This window comes from Cryptomeria japonica, chromosome 8, assembly GCF_030272615.1.
Source record: "Cryptomeria japonica chromosome 8, Sugi_1.0, whole genome shotgun sequence".
Taxonomy (NCBI): Eukaryota; Viridiplantae; Streptophyta; class Pinopsida; order Cupressales; family Cupressaceae; genus Cryptomeria; species Cryptomeria japonica.
The window spans coordinates 549,035,611-549,047,759 of record NC_081412.1 but is presented as its reverse complement, the minus strand read 5'-3'; positions in this window follow the sequence as shown (position 1 = coordinate 549,047,759).

Genomic DNA, 12,149 nt, shown 5'->3' with positions numbered 1-12,149 from the left:
TGGAGACAAGGGTTTTTTACTGGTGCCTATCCAGGGTTACAAAATCCACATTAGAAAGCATGCAACACACATATTAAAAAAAAATCAATCATAGAGTTCACAATTTTAGTGCCTTACACCAATACCCTCAACTTATATTTATTTATAGTTCTTCATTTAGATCCATGGCATCCTACTAAAATCATCATATTTTATTTTAGGAAATTTAATCCTTTTCTTAAAAAGATGCAAAAAATGAGATACACACCATGAAAATGACACAAAGATTAAATTAAAAATACATGTTTATTAATTTCAAAATATATTGGGAACAATATCCATGGAGATAGCTAAAATAGATGTATTAGGATTCATTGTTATTTTTGATAGAATATTTTCTATACAATAAATTACATGATAGACTAATACTTCTATTAATACCTGAAAATGACACCCTATAGGACTATACTTGACCCCTAAGACTTCAAACTTATAGTCCTTGAAAATGGATTAGAATTTCCTTTTATAAAATAAGGGAGAGGCAAGCTTAGGACCATGATCAAGTGTAAGACATTAATTTGAGAATCGCTTGAAATAACATAACATGCCAAAGGCATATTTGATGCACAATATGACAAAAAGATTTTCTTCATTGCAAAATAGTGTTAGAGATTTTAATGGTGTTATTGCACCCTTGAAACGTGAAGATAAACCACCTCAAAAGATATTTGATTTATCTTCATGATGTAGTAATTTCCATGAGGCAAATTTTACTCACCACTGTGATGATTTGGCAAGGAATATCTTTTGTGATGAGAAATTCATATGTAAATCAAACCTACATTTATTTCATTTCATTTTAAATTATATTTTAATTTCTTCATTTCAAATTTAAAAGGTACCCATGAGTTAATGGCATATCCAAAATATTTACCATTTGTTTATTATTATTAGAGGGGGATATTGCTCACATAACCAAGGTTTCCATTTTTGTTTTGAAGCCAAACCTACATATTATCCTTTTTCCTCTTCCTTTGTATCAAAATTTTCATCTTCTTGTCTTCTAACGGAATCCAAGGCCAAAGAAGAGACTATATCCCAATTAGAGATAAAGAGAACAAAACTTTCTCTTACCATTCTCCTACCTTCTTCAAGAGTGATGATCTTAGTATCAAAATCAATTTTCTTCAAAACTTTGGCAGTCACCTACTCATATTGAGATAGGTCAACATCCCTCTTATCTTTGTCTAGTTTATTTCAGAATTCTTTTTCTTCAATTCTCATCATAAAACCTTTAAATTCTAATTATCTGACACCCATACCTCTCCCCATTTAGGCCTCTCACCTCTCTATATATCACCTATCTAATAATCTCCCTCCCTCTCCAACTCTTCTCCCTTTACCTCTCTACCTTTATTTATTCTCTCCTTATATTCCCTATCTACCCTCACCTTTCTATCTCCTCCTTCTATAGGTCTCTCACTCCCTCCATGTCTACCACTTCTTCTATCCCTTCTTACTCTCTCTACATTCTTTTCTTTATCTCCTTGTCCCTCTCTCCCATCTCTAGGTCTCTCTCTCTTCGTTTCTTCTACTCTTCCTCCATATCTTCATCTTACTCTTCACCCTATCTCTACCTCTATCCCCAATAATCTCTTATTATCTCTCTAATATTTAGGTCATCACTTTTCCCTCCCACCCTCTCTCTTTCCCCTTTCTAGGTTTATTTCCCCCTCCCTTTCCATCAATGTATCCTTACCCACCTCTCTCTATCCCCCTTTATCTATCTCACCACTATCTCTTCCCATATAGGTCTCTTGGCTATCTTTCACACTCTAGGTTTCCCACCTTTGTATGTATTGTTTTGTCATTCCCTCTCCACCTTTATCCCTCACCCCTTAAACCTCTCCTTTAATTAAATATCTTCATTTGTCCTCTCTCTCTCCTCACCTCTCCATCTCCTACTTCCCTAGGTCTATCACTCCCTCCTTGTCTACATCTCCCTCCATCCCTTCTTACTCCTCTCTCACTTTGTTCTTCTATTTTCCCTATTATTATTCCTTCCCCTCTTTATGTCTCTTCCTCCCTTTCTTCCCCTCTCTATCTCTATTACCCATTTTATCCTTACCTCTCTCTCTCTCTCTCTCTCTCTCTCTCTCTCTCTCTCTCTCTCTCTCTCTCTCTCTCTCTCTCTCTCTCTCTCTCTCTCCCTATCTCTCTCTCTCTCCATTTTCTAGGTCATCACCTCTTCATCCCACCCTCTCTCCCCTATTTAGGTTTCTCCCTCCACCCCCCCTCCACCTCTTTAACTCTCCATCCATGTCTCATTAACCATTTCTCTCTACCCCCCTTTACATATCTCACATGTTTCTTTCCCCTTCTATGTTTCTCACCTCTCAATCCCTCTTTATGTCTCTCACCTTGAACTAATTATCCCCTATCTAGTTTTCTCCCTACTTTTCCACTTCTCTCTCCCTCCTCCTTACCCCTATCCCTTTATGAAACCTCCCATTCTCTTCTATCTCTCCCCTCACTTCTCTATCTCATCCTTCCATTAGTCTCTCACTCCCTCCATGTCTACCTCCTTTCATCCCTTCTTACTCCTCTCTTTCTCTTTGTCTCTAATTTTATCCCTCCATCTCTTTTGTATGTCCCTCCTCACTTAATTCCCCTCCCCTCTCTATTTCCCTCCCTCATCACCCCCATTTCTCTATCCCTTGTTGGAAATATGAATGAAGGAAAGTTGAGAGGGGGTGAATCAGTTTTTACCGGATGTACAAAATTAACTACAAAATAGATCTGAAAAATTGCAGCAATAACCAAGATAAGAAAATTTAAAGCACAACACACAACACCAAGATTTTAATGAGGAAAACCTAGTTAAGGGAAGAAACACGATGGGAACCTACCCAAAATAATATGATACTATGCAGTAGTATGTGAAAATATTATAATGGGGAATGCACATGCATTTAGGCACACTGGCTAGAGCTCATTGCTCAAACAATAATGACTTGGAAGGCTACAACCCTTAGGGAAGTCTGGGTGAGTTACAACAAGATTCAAACTACAATCCAAAAGGAGTGAACTGAAAGAATAGCATCTCTAAATTCCTAATCACATTTCTGGTTAAGCACAATTGTCTGCTCTGCAACATGAATCTCTACTCAATACATCATACTGAAAGATGAATCCTTGTTCACACATATACTACTATTTTATAATGCAGACACAACCTATTTTTCTAAATTACATGACAATATCACCTATTTATACAATTCATCAACTTTGACAACAAGGTCGGCTAAACCCTCAACTCACAATTACAAAATTCAATCAAATCATACAAAGATCGACCAATAGACCAATATAATGATATACATGACATAAAATGGACCTAAATCAAATTACCAAACACTCATCATCACCGGTAATCATGCCAAGATCAACCACAACACGCTACACCACTAGAAAAACTGTATAACATGAATAACATCACCAGTTCAGCAAAATCTCTAAGAACATGTACAATGATTAACACCGATCACTAAAATAAATAGGACACATTTAGGAAACACAAAAAAACATGTTAGAGTCATCAACAATAACTGCACTAACACCACTTATCAAATCTTCATCGATCAACAGATGAACCTCAAAATTACCCAAATAATAATGACTGTCAAGAAGAAAAGTAACTTTTGGAGCACCAAATCAAGAACCATCTAAAATGAAGATACACAAGACCATCCCAAATAATATCCCAAAAATGTTGCTCAATATCTGATCACACCAAAATATTCCAGAGGAAATACTAAACTCTACAAAGCAATGATCATATAAACAAAGTGCAAAAGTGGATCATCTGATATGATCATTTAATCTTTCTAGATCACCAAAACTAATACAAAAGAATATAATAATACTATAAATACTCCATACACCAAACCATGATCCCAATAAACCAATCTGCAATCACTTGAGCAGGAATATGTTGACATCAATGACAACAACATATCCTAGCAGCAACAATGTCCAACAATCTCCCTCTTTGGCATTGATGGCAACATACAGATGTGAAAAAAATGAATGGAAAAAAATAAACCATCTCCAATAGACTCCCCTTAAGATCAAGTAGATAAAACGGTTTTTCATATGCTTCTCTCCTCCTTTTATAGCAATGCCAAAGACAAAATGTGGATTATGCTTCTCTCCCAAAAAATTATTGTCTAAGATGGACAATCTCCCCCTTAGGATAAACTCAAAACTAATCACTTGAAACACATACTGACTACTCTGGGTGAGTAGCAACATCAACTCATCTATCTAGGTAGAAGGATAAGGCTCTGAAATCCACCAAATTGATGCAACTCAACGCATCTAGTTCTCATCAGGAGGGGTGGATACCCCTAGCTTGTCTCTCAAATAGACAAATGTATCGATAGGAAAAGGCTTAGTTAAAATATTATAAATTTTTTCCTCCGTAGATACATATTCCAACTTAACTTCCTCTTCACTAATTTTTTCTCTTAGGAAATGATATTTGATTGGAACATTTTTAGCTTTTGAATGTTGCACCGGAATCTTTGACATATTAATAGTACTAGAATTATCACAATATATGACAGTAGGCTCATCATAGACAACTTTGATATCCTTCAACATTTGCTTCATCCATACTACTTGAGTGCAGCTACAAGCAACAACAATGTACTTAACTTCAACAATAGATAAGGATACTGAATTTTATTTCTTGCTAGCCAATGAAAGCAATTTCTTACCCAAAAAGAATGTATGACCAAAGGTACTCTTTTGGTCATCAACATTTCCAGCCCAATCAATATCAGTGTAAGAACATAACATGAAATCCACAGTCCCCTTCAAACATTTGAATATCCTCTTAACAACAATGACATGACTCTCTTTTGGATGAGCTTGATATTTGGCATCCATGCACACAACATGCATAATGTAAGGTCTAGTCTAAGTAAATTATAGCAGTCCACCAACCATAGATCTGTACAAACTCTGATTATCTTTTGGAGATTCATCATTTTTAGACAGTTTGTAGCCAGTCACTATAGGAGTTCCAACCGGTTTGGAGTCATCCAACCCAAACTTCTTCAATAATTCCTTCACATATTTAGTTTAAGATATAAAAATACCTTTTCCAGTCTATGAAATCTCCAATCCTAAGAAAAAATTCATCTCTCCTATCATAGACCTCTCAAATTCTTTCTGCATATCACTAAAAAACTTCATGCTCAAGTTATCATCTCCTCCAAGGATAATATCATCAACAAAGACTTCAACAATTAAGATGTTATCATTCTCAATCTTGAAATACAGATTACTATCAAAAGTACCTTTATTAAGTCCAGGGGATTGTTTCAATCTATAAAGTGCTTTCTTAATTTTAATACCATGTCTCCATCATTTGATAATGAAAATCCATCAGGTTGCTCAATATAGACTTCTTCCTCAAGATCACCATTCAAAAAGGTAGCTTTTGTTAGGGTTTAGGTAGATCCAGAGCAAATACAAATTAACAATTATATGCAGATACAAACACAAAAGATGAAGAAAAATGCATAACACTGATAACACAGAGATTTAATGTGCTTCACCCAAGATGGGATACATCCACCAAACATAGTCATCCAATCTTTCTTATTATCTAGTAAATCAATACAACATCGTTACAATGCCTTTACATTCCAACCACTTATAAGAAGTGATTTTTAGGGAAACACTCAAAGTCAATTATTTTTAGGGTTTTCTTACAAAGTCAGTTTTTTCAACAAAAAAATGCCAAAAAAATCCCAAACCCAGGCGAGGATACATGATGAGTGTTCAATACTTTCTTGATCTATCATCACATATCAATAGATTTGACATATATCTAATATAGCTTAAAATATTTATAAGAAAAATATGCAAGCAAAAATCTAATAACTTCAAGTCTAGCTACCTTAGCAAAAGTCTCATCATAATCAATCCCTTCTTTCTATGAATATCCTTTGCATACCAGTCTTTCTTTATTTCTAACAACTTCACCGACTTCATTCAATTTATTCCTGAATAGCCATTTAGTACCAATAACATTCTTATCTTTAGGTCTAGGCACAAGATCCCATGTGTTATTCTTCTCAATCTGATATAATTCTTCTTCCATAACTCTCGTCCAATTTTCATGTTTTCAAGCTTCAACATCTTTAGGTTCAATTGTAGAAATCAAACATACCTCTTCAATAGGTAGCCTTCTTCTAGTCATCACACTTTTATTTTTATTGTCAATAATCTGATTTTCTGAGTGATTCAGTCTTACATACCTCAGAGTCTTCTGATTATTCTGATTTTCAAGATCCAACATCTCATCACCAGTAGTAGAAATATCCAGATTAATAGTCTCTACTGGATCAGTCTACTTCAATTCTTCAGTCTGAATAGGCGTTATAACAACATGTTGACCATCATCATATCCACATGCTCTAATCTCTTTTCCAAGGTTCTCATCAAATTTCACATTTTCATTTTCTACTATCTTTCTCAATCTCTTATTGTAGCCCCGGTGGGCTTTTCTATTTGTTGAATATCCCAAGAAAATTCTTTCATCACTTCTTGCATCAAACTTTTGTATATCCTCATCTCTCTTGATATAACACTTGCTACCAAAAATTTTGAGGTATCTCACAACATGAACATGAACAAACCATAGCTCATAAGGATTCTTACCGGTATCACCTTTTATATGTACTTGGTTGAATGTGTGAACAAAAGTGCTAATAGCTTCTCTCCAGTAGATCTTCAGAACATTCCCTTCAATCAACATAGTCCTTGCAACATCCAAGATAGTCTTGTTCTTCCTTTCAACAACTCCATTCTGTAGAGGGGTTCTAGGAGAAGATAATTGTCTTCTTATCCCATACTTCTCACAGAATGAATTAAACTGACTAGAATAAAATTCTCCCCCTCTGTCAGATCTCAAACATTTCACCTTCAATCCTGACTCAGTCTCAACCTTTTCTTTGAATATCTTGAACTTGTCTAACGCTTCAAACTTTCCTTCAAAAAGACAACCCACATTATCCTAAAATAATCATCAATTAGTAGCATAAAATATTCATCACCTTGCACACTTCTAACATTTGTAGGTCCACATAGGTTAGTATGCATAAGATCTAGAAATCCATAAAATGTATATTGTTTTCTCTTGAAATAAATTCTTGTTTGCTTACCCAATTGACATTCCTTACATATCGGATTAGTAGGCTTAACAATATTAAGAAAATCTCTAACAACTCGAGTAGAACTGATCTTACTCATTGAATCAAAGTTAACATGACACATTCCCCTATGCCACAACGAACTTTCATCAATCTGAGCAATTAAGCAACTTTTCTCACCAGCATTCAAATGGAAGATATTACCTTCAGTCTTAGTTCTAGATGCAAATTTTATACTAGAGGCATTTAGGATCTTGCGTCTACCATTCTTGAATCGTAAATTATAACTTTTGTCAACCATCTATCCAACAATCAAAATGTTATGCTTTAAACCTTCAACATACAAGACATCATCAATGTTATACTTACCATCAAAGGAAATAGAACCTATACCACAGAGCACACAGGTTTTGTTATCTCCAAATATCACTATCCCACCATCATACCTTTCCATACTCACAAATTTCCTTTTATCACTAGTCATATGATGTGAACAACCACTGTCAATAACCCATTAATCTTTTTCTTCAACTTTAGCAGCCAAAGCTTTCTCCTCAAAAGTGCAGCTTGTGGAATCAATAGGCACCGGTCCATCTTCTTTGATAGGAATAAATAGAAATTCATCTCCTTCTAATTCCTCATCTATAACACCTTCATCAAAAACATAGTAGTAGTTCTTCTGATGCTTATACTTCTAGTTAGACTTGTAAGGCTTATCATACTTCTCATGCTTCTCATATCTATCATTTATATTATTCTTATCAAATTTATCATGCCTATCATACTTAGTCATTCTCTTCAGGCATCTATAAGAAAAATGTCCCACCTTATTGCAAGAGAGATTTCAAAGGAAATTTTCCATCATACTTACTAGCTCCTTTAGGAAATCTCTAAGAAATAAATGCTTCAAGATCATCTAGTTCTCTTTCTTGTTCTTCCATTTCTCTTCTCTCTTTCATATCTGGATATTCTGCATTTATCAGGATCATACTTTTGTTTTCTGGATATAGATACTCTGGATGTTGTCTATGATTTTCCATTTGATTCACCAAGCTCGCTCAGACCAAATGCAACAATTATTTCTAACTAGCATATCTCTTGTTATAGTAGTCACACTCCAGATCTCATCAATAGAAACTACCTTATGTTTGTGAGCAAAAGGAAAAGATCTCAACACCTTAGCAACAATTTCATCTTCTTCAAGGGCTCCACTAGCACATCTAATACCTAGGACAAGATTGTTCACCTTAGCCATGAAAGTGTTTATGTTCTCATCTTCTCCCATCTCCAGCATCTCATATTTTCTTTTCAATCTCTACAACTTAGCAACTTTCACTTGTTTGTCTCCTTCATATAGGGTTTCAAGCTTCTCCCAGATCTCATGTGTGGTCTGAATTTATATTACATTTTTCATCTCTGAATCATTTAGGGCACTCATCAATGCTTCCTTTTCTCTAGATTTATTTTTGGCTTCCTTTATCTCATCAAGGGTAACTTGTCCATTCTGAGGAAAAAAATAGGCATTCTTTGTAATCTTCCAGTAATCTTCTCCAAGGCACCTCAAGTGTACCTCAATCCATTTTTTCCAAATTCCATAGTTACTACCATCAAATCTTAGACTTTCCTTCTTAAAGATAACACCTTCCATCTCAGACCTCCTTAAGTGATTAAGCTTCTTTCGGAGGATCTATATCTGATACTAATTGTTGGCAATATCAATGAAGAAAAACTGAGAGAGGGGGTGAACTAGAATTCACCGGATCTACAAACCTAACCACAAAACAAATCTGACAAAATATAACAATAACCAAGATAAGAAAATTGAAAGCACAACACAAAACACCAATATTTTGACGTGGAAATCCTGGTTAAGGGAAAAACCATGGTGGGAACCTACCCACAATAAGATAATACTTTGTAGTAGTATGTGAAAATATTACAATGGGGAATGCACATGCATTCATGCACACTTCCTAGACCTCACTTTTCAAAAGATAATGACTCAGAAGGCTACAACTCTTAGGGATGTCTCACTGACTTACAACAAGATTCAGACTACAATTCAAAATGAGTGAACTGAAAGAATAGAATCTCCAAATGCTTGAACACAGTTCCGATTAAGCATGATTGTCTTCTCTGCAACATTAATCTCTGATAAATACATCATAATGAAAGATGAATCATTGTTTGTACATATACTACTCTCTCATAATTCAGACACAACCTCTTTTTCTAATTTACATGACAACATCACCTATTTATACAATTCATCAACCTTGACAACAAGGTCAGCTAAACCCTCTACTCACAATTACAAAATTACATCAAATGATACAAAGATCAACCAGCGGACCAATATAATAATATAAATGATATAACATGGACCTAAATCAAATTCCTAAATTCTCATCATCACCGGTAATTAGGCCAAGATCAACCACAACATGCTACACCACCAGAAAAACTACATAACATGAAGAACATCATGGGTTCAAGAAAATCACCAAGAACCTTCACAACAATCAATGTGGATCACAAAAACACAAAAGACACAATTATGAAACAACAACAAGCATGTTAGAGTCATCATCAATAGCTGCACCAACACCACTTATCAAATCTTTATTGATCAACATCTGCACCTCAAGTATACGCAAACAACAATGACTGTCACGAATAAAATATAACTTGCAGAGCACCAAATCACGAACCATCTGAAATGAAGATAAAGAAGACCATCCCAAACAATATCTCAAAAAAAATAGCTGAAGATCTAATCAGATCAGAATATACCAAAGGAAATACTGAACTCTGCAAAGCGTTGATCGAATAAACAAATTGCAAAACCAGATCATCTGATATGATCAATTAATCTTTCCAGATCACCCAAACCAATACAGAAGACTATAATGATACTATAAATACTCCATACACAAAACCATGATCCCAATAAACTAATCTGCAATCACCAGAGCATGAATACATTGACATGTCAATGAGAACAACATATCATAGCAACAACAATATCCAACATCCTTCCCCCTCTCTCTTAGTCTATTTGTCTCTATTTCACAATTCTCTCTCTCTCTCTCTCTCTCTCTCTCTCTCTCTCTCTCTCTCTCTCTCTCTCTCTAGGTTTATATAGAGCTCCCTCTTCAGCTATCTACCTCTTCATTCATGCCACATTACCCACCCCTCTGTATCCCCCTCTATCTCTCCCCCTCTAGGTCTCTCAGATCTCTCTATATGTCCTCTCTAGTTATTTATCTCTCTCTAACTGTACCTCTCTCTCCATCTACCCCTACTCCTCTCCCTTTATAAAATCTCTCTCTCTCTCTCTCTCTCTCTCTCTCTCTCTCTCTCTCTCTCTCTCTCTCTCTCTCTCTCTCTCTCTCTCTTCACCTCTTTATCTCTTGCTTCACTAGGTCTCTCACTCCCTCCATTTCTACCTCTCTCTCCATCCCTTCTTACCCTACTATCTCTTTAATCTTTTTTTCTATTTTCTTCTCCCTTCCTCCACTTTCAAGGTATCTACCTACCTTTCTTCCCATTTCTCTCTCAGGTAAGTGCACCAAGATGGTGTGCAAAAAAGAGGGTATAAGTGGACACTTGTTTTCTAAAATCAAGTAAAGCTGAACTTGGAGGAGAAAGTTGAGAGCCATCCACTCAAGATATGAAGATAATAAAAGAAAACAAAGATTTTAGTACTCTAAATTTAGTTTCCAAACTACTAATTTTTTTCAAAATTGGATAAGATTAAGGGGGTCAAATCCTTCATGAATGAAAAATAGACCCTGATTTTTTTTGAAAAACATAACATAGTGTTTGACATGCGCATCAAAAAAGTCATAGTTGGATTTAGTATTTTTACAAATCCTTTGGTAGAAAGATAGTCACGAGTGAGCACTAAAAGTTGTGTAACGTTTGTTATTTCTTGCTGAGTTTTTTTTCTGTTATGATTTTTCCAATCGAGCACATCCTAAAAATCATGTACTTGTTCGTGCAAGAAGCATAACTTGCACCAAAACAATCAAAAATACAATTTTCTTATTTAAATTGTAAAGTATCAAGTGCACTACAATAATATATAAACTTTTTAATTTCGATAAGTAGATTAAAAGTTATTAAGAAAATGGTACACGTATGTCTCTGAGAGCTATGGAGACACCGGTAAAAGAAATTCAATAATAATTTTATTGTTGTTCTAATTTAAAATAAATTATATGGTTAGAAAGCTCAGAAGATGGGTGAAAATATGGTGCCAATTTTAGAAATACCCACTTGATGAAGTGTAAACCTGATGATGATAAATTTGAGAAACCAAGTTGATAAAACAAAACATGTCAAAAAGGCGGGAAATGGAGGGAAATCAAACTTCCAACCTGCAGCTTTGTCACCTAGGCCTATTCACAAGTCTAAACTATCAAAAGCGCGTATGGGCTCCCTATACTATAAACAATGCGTACAGGGTAGTTTAAAAAAAAAACCTAGTACATGATTTCTTTACAATAAGAAGTGTGTATGTATTGTTAAAGCTAGAAACAATGCGTACATGCTTCTGCATGTGTTTACAATGTGGGTGTGTGCATAGATATATGTATACATGTACAATATGTAAAAAATGATATTTCATGTATATATGTATATATAATATGTGTGTATATATATAATATATAATATATATTATATATTATATATGTATATAATATATATAATATATTATATATTATATAGTAATTTATAATATAGTATGTATATATACATACACATATGTATGTATGTATGTATGTATATGTATTGCCTTTTGATATTTTATTTTGTATTATACGTATATGTGTACTTATGTATATTGATATCTTATTGTATTGTATTGTATTGTATTGTATTGTATTGTATTCCTCTCTCTCTCTCACTCTCTCTCAAGACCCCACATAACACCTTATG